General features: G+C 43.8%; 1 protein-coding gene across 3 annotated transcripts in view; it reads right to left on the bottom strand.

The window, feature by feature from the left end:
- The window catches only part of Arid1b (AT-rich interaction domain 1B), a 350,225-nt gene that overhangs the window by 270,824 nt on the left and 67,093 nt on the right, over nucleotides 1-12,308 (bottom strand). The gene's annotated exons all lie outside the window — the stretch shown is intronic.

The following is a 12,308-nucleotide window of genomic DNA, read 5'->3' as shown; positions in this document are numbered from 1 at the left end:
GTGCTGCTTTAGTGCGTGTGCTTTAGTGTCCAATGAGATAACCTTTGCTGCTTTCCAGGAACTCCAGGAACGTCCCAGACAACAGTGTCAACTGTTGACATCTGGGGCTGAAGGTGAAGGAAGGTTCCCCAGAGGATGTTCCAGCACACACTCCAGAAAGTCCACAGTTATAGGAACAGTAACAGGAGGAGTACAAGCTGTTGGAAGAGAGCATGAAGGACAGTCTGCCTAATGCATGCTTTGTCAGGAGCCAAAAGCATGGTGAGTGCTCAGAGCAAGGGAAGGAAAGGAGCGTGTATCAATGGACCACACACACACACACACACACACACACACACACACACACACACACACACGGGGGTCGGGGGGAGATTCATATATTGTTAAGGGAAATATCTCTGAAACAAACAGCATCATATCCTGTGTGAAATGTGTTGTATAAGTCAGTGACATTATAGGACAGACTGTGATCACAAGTGATTTTAGAATGTCTGCATGGAGAGTGAAGTATATTAAGGCATACTTAAATAAAGTAACTTCCAAGACACTCACAAAAGAGACTGCATTTTCAATTTCTGTGAACAATCAAAGCCACTCATAAAAACAAAACAAAACAACAACAACAACAAAAACCAGAATATAGACAACTCTGAGTCTGCTGATTACATTTAATGTCTGTAAAATTCCTGTTTATTGGACAGATAGCCTCCCACAGTTGTGTACATATTCACAGAAGTTACAAAAGTCTGTACGGAGCAGGAGAAAACACCAATCAGACCTCAAGGTACAGAAGAAGCCAAACTTTTAACTGTATAACTTACACATATATAACCTACAGAGACACCTGCAGGAACATAGCAGGTTCAAGCTCACTTCTAGAGTCATTCCCTCCTAAACACAAAATGGCAGTACAGCTTGCTTCTTGTCTGTCTGTTCTTATAACAAACTCCTGCGCACAGGAACAACTGCAACAAAATGTTGGAAGCCATAAACAGAAGGACAGACAGTAACTAGCTGAGCTTCTTACAGACGCTGCCCTACATGCGGTGTACCAGGAAGGCTTGCAGAGCCTTGGGATTTGATGGCCCAGGATACAGGCAAGGACAGAGTGGCAGCTGGAACGCACATATGCTAGGGGCTACAAAAGAGAACTAGAGCCTAAACATGAAGGGAAGAAGCAATGGCCAGGAAGATCCTCCCACAAAGTACAGCTCAGCCTCCTTCATCCTGGAAGAAGCCAGTTTTACTCCTGCAAGATAGCTAAGCAGAGGCCCCAGAACCACTGCTATAATCCTCCAGCAGCAGCTGCTGAATGCTAAGATCCTCTTTGTTAAGGACATGCCAGCATCCTCTTCCTGGGGTTAATATCAGGCCAGACCAACAGAGCAGATATAAATGCAAACTTAGGTGAAACCAACTTCCATCCCCTCTCCTCATAATCAGGAACCAATGCCCAGCAATCTGATCTCTCCTCAGAAACTCAGACAACCTGAGATTTCTTGGTAGCTCAAGAAAGTACCTAATATAAAACAGAATCCAAACAACAACAACAACAACAAAAAAAAAACCTAAAAAGAGACAAGATAGAAGAAAATGAAACTGTATAAAACAGAGCAGTCAATTATGTTTCAGAGAAAAAAAAGGTTTTCTGAAATAAGAACAGGACTGTATTAAAACAAACAAAGCAACAAAAAAAAGTAAGGATAAGAAAGAGAAGGTTTGAGAAGATGAAAAAGAGCTTTTGTAAATTAAATATATATTGCTGGAACTGAGAGTCATCTAAAAAGGGAAACCAAGAAAAGGAAAATATGGAAACCAGAGAAGCCCCAAACCGGAAGCAACAGATACAAAAAAGGCTAGAGCTAAAGAATGCTGGTGCTCACTCAGGCCTCAGAGGCAGCACACTGAGTCGCCATCCTAACAAGAACATTAAGGGAATAGACTACAAAATATGGAATAATGAAGGATAAAGGTAAAGTGGAAGATGAAAGAGTCCCAGGGCCTTTGTGTAACTCAGAGTCAGGGTGCACGGCCAAAGTAGCAGTGAGACTGGGATGAAACTCGAGCACACCAGGGAATACGGAGCTACAAGATAAGGAAAGCGGGTTTGGGGGTGGGGGGCATGGAGAAAAGGCAAAGCTTAGGAGCAAAGCCAGAATGGCATCAGATTCCAAGACCACATAAGTGGTTAAGATTGTGAGAACCCCTTCAGAATGCTAGCATGGTGGTAACTTGGGTGACAGAGGCCAACCTAATCCTGCTACAAAGCATGTTTCAGGTCAGCCGTAGCTGGACAGTGAATTCCTGTATCTAAAAATTAAACACGTGTGTGTGTGTGTGTGTGTGTGTGTGTGTATCAACTGGCTTCAGAATGTGTATATACATAGGTACACACACATAGACACACACATGTTCATGGAACATGACTTCCAAAATTCTCTTCCCAGTCTGTTAATTGCATATGAAGATAACATAAAGGTAATTCTCCAACATGCAAGACCCTGGATTTACTTCTCTGCTCCATTTCTGAGGGAATCACTAGAAGATGGTCCTAAGAAAAGGACACAGAACAGGTACCAAGGACCCAGCCCAGTTCAAGAGATGGCAACAAATGTCAATCCAAGGATAAGTGTTTTACCTCGAGATATACAGGGTTCCCAGAAACTAGGTCAATGATAGCTGACCCAACAGACCCAAAAGGGACAGCTGCAGCACAGAACACTTGTGGAGTGGTACAACCTGCAGATCAAAGGAAATGCAGGCTAGCCATTTGCTACTGAAAAACAAAAAGCCATATGGGAGAAAATAATAATAATGTGCTATTGCTTGTTTCTGATTCTTTTACCCAGTCTTCTATCAGAAACACAGCAGTGGTCAATTCCAACTTACAGTCAATGTATACTGACAGAAGCAGGAGAGTAAGGCCTCAAGCTGGAAAGGAATACTAAGCTCTTTCATCCAGAGGGAAAAGCAACACAGCGCATCTAAGGTGAAGGTAACAGAACAAGGTGTACCTCCAACATGCAAGATTTACCAGAAGAATCAGCTAGAGGGTTAAAAGGTGTCTGTGGGGGAGGGGCCGAAGGAGGGAGGACAGAGAATACTATCTCTGAAGGTTACAGCACATGTCTTAGTTGAGATTTCTGAAGCTGCGATTGAAACACTATAACCAAAAAGCAAGTAGGGGAGCAAAAGGTTTCTTTGTCTCATACTTCCACATTGCTGTGCATCATTAAAGGAAGTCAGGACAGGAACTCACGTAGAGCAGGGATCTGGAGGCAGCAGCTGATGCAGAGGCCATGGAGGGGTGCTGCTTACTGAATTGCTCCCTCTGGCTTGCTCAGCTTGCTTTCTTATAGAACCTAGGACCACCAGCCCAGGCATAGGCCCACCCACAATGTACTACACCCTTCACCATTAATCTCTAAATAAAGAAATATCATAAAAGCCCACCTTTAGCCAGTCTATAGGAGAAAATGGAGACGTTCTCAATAGGCTCTCTCAGCTCCACTGACTCTAGCTGATGTCAAGATGACATGAACTAGCCAGCACAGTACAGAACCATGAACCTCGTTGATCATTTTCACACATCACCTTGAAATAAATAAAAACTTTTCAAAATTATGACAAAACAGATTCTGGATGGCTACAGGAAAGGAAGGCCAGGGTCAGAGGCCAAAGTAACAGTGCCACACTTTGTATACATACTACCATCACTTAGGACCAAGCTCAGAGCCCCAGGGAGACACTGAAGACTGAGAGCTATTTGCTGTTCAAAGAATGCATCTGAAGAACAAGATAACAATTTATCAGGGCACATACTCTCCTTTGCTCCCTCAGAGGCCTGAGAGATTACTCATTTTCAGAATACAATGAAGTTGGAAACTACAATTCCCACTGTACCTTGCAAGCCTATCCAATTACTCAAAGCAAGGAAGACTGCTATGAGAGAGATCTGCTGGTTTATAAGCCATTTTCAGTGACTGCCTTATTTAGTCATAATTTTTCATTCTCACTTGAAGATGGAAAAATAAATAAATAAAACAAATCACCTGTGAGTATCGAACAGTCCTCTAGTTATTTAAAGAACAATTTAGAGAAACACACATGGCAGGCTACTCAGAGCTCACAGGGATTGGCATCTCTCCTCCTCCAGACCGGGCCTGTAGTTTTACAGGGGATTCTACCAAGGCTCTAAGGTTACCATGTCAAAGGACTGCTTGAGACACAGACAGAGACACCTACACAGACACACACCACACATACATCACATATACATACCATACACATACATACCTCACACACACAATATGCTACCACCACACACATCATATACACATAGCATACACGAACATACACAACATACATATTACCACACACATATATACACATTACCACACACATCCACACACCACACACACATATACACATACCACACAAATCACATACCATATACACACCACACACCCACACACACATACACAGAAATATACACACACCCCATACACCACATACACCCCCATACACATATGTACACATGCCATACACAGACCAATCACTCATACACACACACACACACACACACACACACCATAACAAATACTGCATCATTTAAAAACACCAAAAAAAAAAAAAAAAAAAAAACACAAGCCAATGTCCTATCTACCATTAATGGTTGGAAGAAACTCTATGTTAAGAAACTGCAGTCCTTTAGAATACAGACCAGGATTACTTGTGGATTACTCTTTAGTGACTCACAACCCACCCACGACCTACCTTCTTCCCCAAAGGTCCTAGCTTGGAGGGCCTCACCACCTCCCAGATGGAGTCCTCTAAGAGCTCTAAGAATGACTGGTACTACACAAACAGACCTAAGTTCGGACTGGCATGACAGACAGGTGCAGCAGCAAATAGTCAGCCCTTTTCTCTGCCTCACTTCATGGCAACATTTAAAGCCACCCTGCCCTTGTCTTGACTACCCACCAGTCAAGACACACTCACAAAGGTCGATCTGGTCCCTGTGTGCACACAGGGCTTATATTCAGAGCAGGCAGTATCCAGACTCCAGGCTCTTTCCATTTAGTCAAAACCAGTCACTCTGAATACTAATTTCAAGCATTCTTAGGTGGTTCCAGGACTCCTACTGGGAGGTAGCAAAACCTTTAAGAGGTAACACCTTGCCTTGCTGGAAGAAGTTAAGCATGGGGGTGAGTCTGAATGGGGGCAGTCAGATCTCAACTCTCCTTACTCCCACTTCTCTGCTTCTCAGCCTCTGTGACCTGAGCATCTTCCTGGATAACCACACAGTTCTCCATGGCCTGTATCTACCCCAGGATTATCTCCCATGCAGAAAGCAAAGGTTTCCATGCCACTGGCTTACCACCAAGCCTTTCCCAGGACCAGGCCACTCTTCCTGCCAGCCTTGCTCTTCACAAACTTGTTTATTTATCCTCTAAAACTCAGTTCCCTATCTACACTGGGCCTCATCCACACATCTGTGTCCTCAGCAGACAACTCCGCAGGAAGGAGGCGGAGGCCACAACTTAGCACTGTGAGAGGGCAGCCCTAGAAGGAGTGTAGGTGTCCCTACAGAGTAGGCATTCAAGTGTGTATTTTCAAGAAGCAGCCTAGACAGTGGTCCTCTCCACCTTACACTGCCCCCTTACCTACCCCATCACCATAGTTTTCACTCTCTGATCAGTACAAATGTCCTTCCGGGCAGCTCTCACAGCACTTCCTCCAGGGTCATGAAGGAGCTTCCGCTGTGGCTCTCTACAGCTTACACAGCCTCCCAGGACCCACCCAAGAGCAGCAACAAGGTTTCTCAAGAAATCATGGACACTTACTTGCTAATGTTACCCATTCATTCTGGAGAAGCCAAGGATCAGACCCATGAGCCACACAGCCATTGAGATATCACAACTCCCAGACCCTATTTCCAACTGCCCACTTCCATTTCTTGTTGACTTCTACCTTCAATCTTCTCTTCCTCCTGGTTTCCCTAAACTGTGCTGACAGTCTTCTAGGTGATCCTGTCACACACAAGAAAACAAATTTGCAAGACCCTCTGAGCCATCCCTGACCTTCAGGTGGGAACTCATTACACAATGCCCCTTCCTCTCAGTCTCCCTCCTGCTGTGTCAGCTCAGGCCCTGCCTTCCACTTGTTTCCAAGCTTCCTTGTCTGGTCCTCTCTCTAGACTCCAGCAATGACCTTGGAAAATACAGATGTTGCAGCTATTTCCCTATAAAATCCTCCATAAAACCAAATAACTTAGTGGGTAAAGGCAGCAGCTACTAAACTCAACAACCACCAACCTGAGTTTCAGTCCAAGACCCACATAGAAGGAGGGAATTAACTCCCACTAGCTGTCCTCACACATACACTGTAGCACACTCATGCCCATACACATACACACATGCATATAACATATACAAATACATACATATACACATATATTATTTTTAATTAAAAATTAATCAGAAAGAGTGTCATGGGTGTCTTCTTGAACAGAACAGCATGAGGATCCTTCAGGAACAGACTAAAGGCATTAGATTTACATAAACTATCTCCAGATTTTTCTTTTTTTTTTTTATTAGATATTTTCTTTATGTACACTCCAGACTTTTCTAATCCAAACCCACACCATATTCTCCAGGGGATTCTTCCTCAACATACCACAAACACAGTTTCAAAATAGTATGCAGACCATGTCCACTATAAAGATAAAGTCTGCCCATGTGACTTGCTGAGTGTTTTTATAACCATGTGTAATGGATTTGGTTAGCAGATCTACTGGTCACTGCTAAGACCTTTAAGGGGAAGAAATTATGGAGAGGACACACTGAAATAGACAATGGCTTCTCCCCCTTTAGCCCCCATCTCTTTCTCACACACACAGACATAAAGAGATAGAGAGAGACATGAGGAGAAACATAGACACACACATAAGACCTTCATACACACACAGAGAGACTTACACACATGTATACACTAAGACACACACACATACACACACACACACACACACACACACACACACACACACGCACGCACGCGCGCGCGCACGCGCGCGCGCGCCTCTTTGATTACTGGCTAGCAAGACATGAATGTCTTCCTGGACTATATGACCCATGATGTACACTGCCTTGCCACAGGCCTAAACAATAAGCCAATCCATCATGACTAGGACTAGCAAAGCTGTGAGCCAGAGTGTGCCTTCCCTCTTTTAAATACTTCTTACAGCAATAGAAAGCAGACATGTCCCACTGTTCCCAGGGCCTGACCACTCAACCTTCTGTGGAAGTAGTGTATCCCTTGATGGATGCTCTAGCTCTCTCTTTCTCAGGCTGTGGCATCTTGGTGGCAGCATGGCTCTCCTGACCTGGCTTTTCTCTAAGTCTTTGTTAGGTTGTAGATATTAGCTGTATAGGATGCAAGTAACTGGTACAAAACAGGGCACTTTAAGAGATCTAAAGCTCTTTCCAGAAAGATCTACTTCCTTAGGCTGGAAATGAAGTGCCAGGGAAAAAGGATTTCTGTTTATAAGATCCCCTAAGATAAAAGTCAGGAACATTCTCCTCAGTTGCCAATCATCTTCATCTTAACTAAACACTGGTTAACGTCCTGAGAACTCTAGTGAATAGAGAGAAGCAGGACTTTGCAGACTAAACACTCAGACCCTTTTATTCTCTACAACAACCCCAACACAACGAAAGGCTGAGCGCTGTGCAGCGTGGTGTGGTGCCTGTTAAATAACCAATGTGCAGGAAAAATCAGGCTCACGCTGAGGGCTGCACTAAGCCTTTGTCTTTATGCCTCTACCTTTCCATTGGCATAAGTTCCACCTTCACACAGTCTCTCATTCCTGATTTTTGGAAATTTTTGGCAGTTCATACTAGCAGGCTTGCATCATACATCATTCATCACATCCAAATTCTACTGTGGCCATTCGTCTCAATCAAAATCAAAACAGATCAATGTTTAAAGCTCAAAAAGTAGAACATTAAAAAATTAATTCTGCAAGGGATCCAGAGTCCTTCCAACATTATATGTGATAAATCCTGAACATCAGATAAAACTGGAAAGAACTACTGAATCATTAATCTATATTGCAACAACTTCAGAAAATAAAATTTGAGCAGAGCTAACAGTTTCAGAAGGCAGATGCTGCTTAGGAAAACCCATAAATAAATGTGGGTGCTGTCTTCATGCTCCTCTATGGATTCCCTCCCTCCTTCCTTCCTGCCCGTCCTCCTTCCCCTCAGAGACCAAATGGCTGAACAAGCCCTGCTGCGGTTGTGTGAGCAGACAAGAGTGAGGGTCTGAATGAAAACATGGAAGTGACAGCTTTCCACCTCAGTATTCTGCCCTCTCCAAACTGCAGGGAGCAGATGGTAACTTCAGGCACATGTAACCGGGCTTGGAAGGACGACTCTAGCGCACATGTGAAGCAATCACGTGCTTTGCAGCCTACAGGTTTAATCTGGAAATGCTTTGGTTTCATTTAACACAGAGAAGCTGCTGGTAAGCATTGCTACATAGCAAATGCTGCTGTGAATTATAAAATAATTACATTTTTAACAGTTCCCTTTGCACATTTACACCACAGAATGCCAGTAAACACTGGAACATTCAAAAGGAAAACCAAAAACTCTAAGCCTTCTGCAAGTCACTGAAGCAGGGATGCTAACATAAGGAAGCAGCCTTCTCTCTCCACTCTGACTCCTGCATCCCTGCAAACAAGAATGATGGGAGGCTGTGCCCAGGGCATTCAACAGAGTATCACAACACCATTTAAAGCAAAAGCTTACAGGATAACAGACGGGAAAACACCAGACATATGGCTCCCTTCCACCTCAAAGGAGCACTGACTACTACCAGGCCTGTGCCCTTCATCTCTGCACACACCAGCAGCACAGGAGCAGCTTCAAGCAGGGGGCCAGAGTTTCCCACTCCAGCTCCACCAAGAATTTTCAATTCAAACAGAAACTTCAGAAACATCATCCATCCCATGGTTAGCTCCAACAAATGATAACATTCCAACCAGAAATGGCAGAGGTTGCCTGTAATCCCAACTTTAAGGTCATCCTTGGCTACAGAGTGAGTTTGAGGCTAGCCTGGAACACACGAGACCTTTTCTGACAGAGGGGAAGGAGAAAGCTACAGTAGCAGTGGGACCGGCTGATATTTCTGAGGAAGATGGCTCCAGGGAACCCCATGCTACAAGCATGAACTTGGAAATACCAGAGCTTCTGCGTCTATCCATTGGACCTCTGCGCTGCCTACCCAGGAAGTCTGTGCTTTGGTGTCTGAGATCAATGGTGAGGAAACAGGCCCTGACACTCTCAAAACCATAGGAGAGCATTGATGTCACCAGAAAGCTGAATTCCCCTTAGTCCAAGCCTCAGTTTCCACATCTAGAAAATGGTGGTGCTCCCAATACCCAAACAGAGCTTTCTAGAAGATTCAACTTAGATTACTGACTTAAAGCCCAGAAACCACAAAATCCTTACGGGGCCTGATGCTGTGCGCAGTGATACTTCACACGAGTTAAGGTCACACAGTGAAGGTGCCCCTCAATCACAGGTGCCACGGGGGTGTACAGGCTCTGTGAACCCAGACCTTGGAGGGAATGAGAGGCGTCACACTTGTGCCAACCTCAGACACTGGGCCCTCTGCCGCTTGCTATTCAAGCTGCATCGGCCATTTCTCTTGCTGACTTCCCCTTACATTTTGTTTAACAAAATGCGACTGATACATTTTGCAATAAAGTAAGGGCAATGAGTTCCACTATCCACTTACACTGACACCATTCAGCTTTTTATGTATTAACACAATACAATAAACAGGTAATGGCAAACATACTACAGACATGTATTATGAAAGCAATGAGACAGATACACGCGTTCTTATGAGACCAGGAAGGAACACTGGATGCTAGACAGGCAGAGCAGGACTGTGGCTAAGGTAACAGGGCCTGTAGCCATACTAAGTGGGGTCGGGTATACTTGGGAAAGCTATTCCATCTCTTGTCCCATTATCTATCTGTAAAGGGAAATAACAGTGACACATAGCTTACTGAACTACTAGGAAGCTGAACAAACTGCTGCACAGAACTGTGGCTGTGATGGCTGTGAGGGGGATGAGTGTCAGATTACTCTCATCCATGGAACCTGAAAACTGCAGGCAGTGTGGTCATCAGACACGGTGTGAGCAGTCTCAGGCATCGGTACAGTTGTGTTTGTTCGCTGACAACCACTTTTCACAGGTACATGGAATGGAGTAATGGGTGGTATCATGCTTTGAGTGTGCACTTCATACATGTGGGTGCTACTCTAAGAATACAGCACACTGGCCATACCAAAACGCTACAGCAACCTGGGGACCAGAACATCTCCAGAGCTCACTCTCCGTAGCCAGGCCATGTGAGCACTGCTATTGTTATGACATATGACAACGGCAGGCATTTACAGAACTCAATCTGTCACCCGACTCTGCCATCAAAAGGAGATGCCCAGCTAGTTCCTCTACTCCACAGCTAACTCCTGTGATGCAAGTCAATGTATTCCATGTTCTCCTCTGTACCTGTGATCTTAAGCAGGTAAATATTCATGTCAGAGTTGGGGTTCATTCAAAGTCCCTGAGGTAGTCTGAGGAGAGTAACATGTCACTGCTGTAACCACTCTTCATACAGTTAGTAAACTTCTCAGCTTGCTATCAACATTTCACCTTAAGAATATGATTCTTTTACAATTTCTATCAGAAACTCTGCCCTAAAACATGGAATTTTGCTAAAACCAACAAAGCTAACAATAAAGTGGACACACATTCCACCATCATGGAGAAGACAAAAGGTGAACATATTCTACTAAACTAAAGAGCCCTAGCCCCGCACATTTCCAGTGACATGCCTGCATGCTGACACCATGAGCTTGCACCTGCCTAAACAGAACAGTACCTTTGCAGCTGATACCCATTCTGTACATTCTTGACCACCTCGAGCTTTTGAAAAACCAAAATCAACCCACTCATTTAGACAATACTAGAAAGCTTTCTTATGAAAGAGAACACAATTCACAATTTAAAATATACTTTTTTGTTTCTTCATGTTAACTCACATACCACCATGACATTATCACAACTTAGGTTGGGTCTTAAATAGAGCATGCAGCATTATATAAAAAAATTCACCTTGAACTTATCACAGACATATAGTGAAATATAGACAAAAATTTCCTAGAAATTTATGGAAATTTAACAAGATAACACAACCATAAGAGCCCATCGATGTTACAGCCTGATACATCGGGCCATTTATTCTGATGGTCACACTGCCTAGAGTAATGTATGGCAATAACAGCCATGAATATGCTTCAGCATCTTACAAAAGAACTCTCCGTACAATAAAACTTCTCTGAGCACTTACAATCCCCACTACACCCTATGTATCCAGACACAACCAATGGGTGGTAGTGGCATGTTAGCTGCTACCCAAAGGCAGATATTCCACAGCAACTGGACTGCCAGGGTTGGAATGGATTCGCCTCACTCACTCAGATCAATAGGACTTCAGGCATCAGTGAGCAGTGCAGATTTCCTCAGTCCTGAGATAATTCTGGAGGTTCTGGAGACTGAAACTGGCATGCTTTGTGATAGAGAGGAAATCCAGTAAACCTAGGACGCCTGGGGCCTAGCAGAAGAGTAACAAGCAAGGATCCCATGTTTCAACTCCCACCTGCCTCTCATAGCACCCAGCACTTCTTAAGTTGCCTCAAAAGAGTCTGAATTTTCTTAATTAAAAAAGAAATCCTCAAGTAAAAGTCAATAATTACACACACACACGAGAGAGAGAAAGAGAGAGAGAGAGAGAGAGAGAGAGAGAGAGAGAGAGAAGAGAGAAACCAAAAACCAGAAACCAAAACCCTGTTCCCAGCCCATTTAGTTCAGCACTGCACTATGTGCCATACATGCATGCCCTGCCTAAAGGGGAAGAAGGGAAATGACCATTTGCCAATTGTTTTGGTTTACCACACACACTGTTAACATCACAATTCACAACTAAAGGACAGTTAGATTCTGTAAAAATACTTACATTTTATCACTTTCCACACACAAAATCCAGTTTTTCCATGAGTTCTAACATTAATTACAGAACCTACTGAGTCAATCAGTGCTATCCAACTCATCTTGCAGAATCTGTCTCTAAGGTACAACTATCTTTGAAGGTTCAAAAGAACATGATGGCATAAGGTAATGTGTCATAAATGAGAGCAGGAAACCAGTCAGACACTTCCATGCTTGCACCA

The sequence above is a fragment of the Mastomys coucha genome, unplaced genomic scaffold (genome assembly GCF_008632895.1).
Source record: "Mastomys coucha isolate ucsf_1 unplaced genomic scaffold, UCSF_Mcou_1 pScaffold5, whole genome shotgun sequence".
NCBI classification, from domain to species: domain Eukaryota; kingdom Metazoa; phylum Chordata; class Mammalia; order Rodentia; family Muridae; genus Mastomys; species Mastomys coucha.
This window is presented reverse-complemented; position numbering and strand designations above follow the sequence as displayed.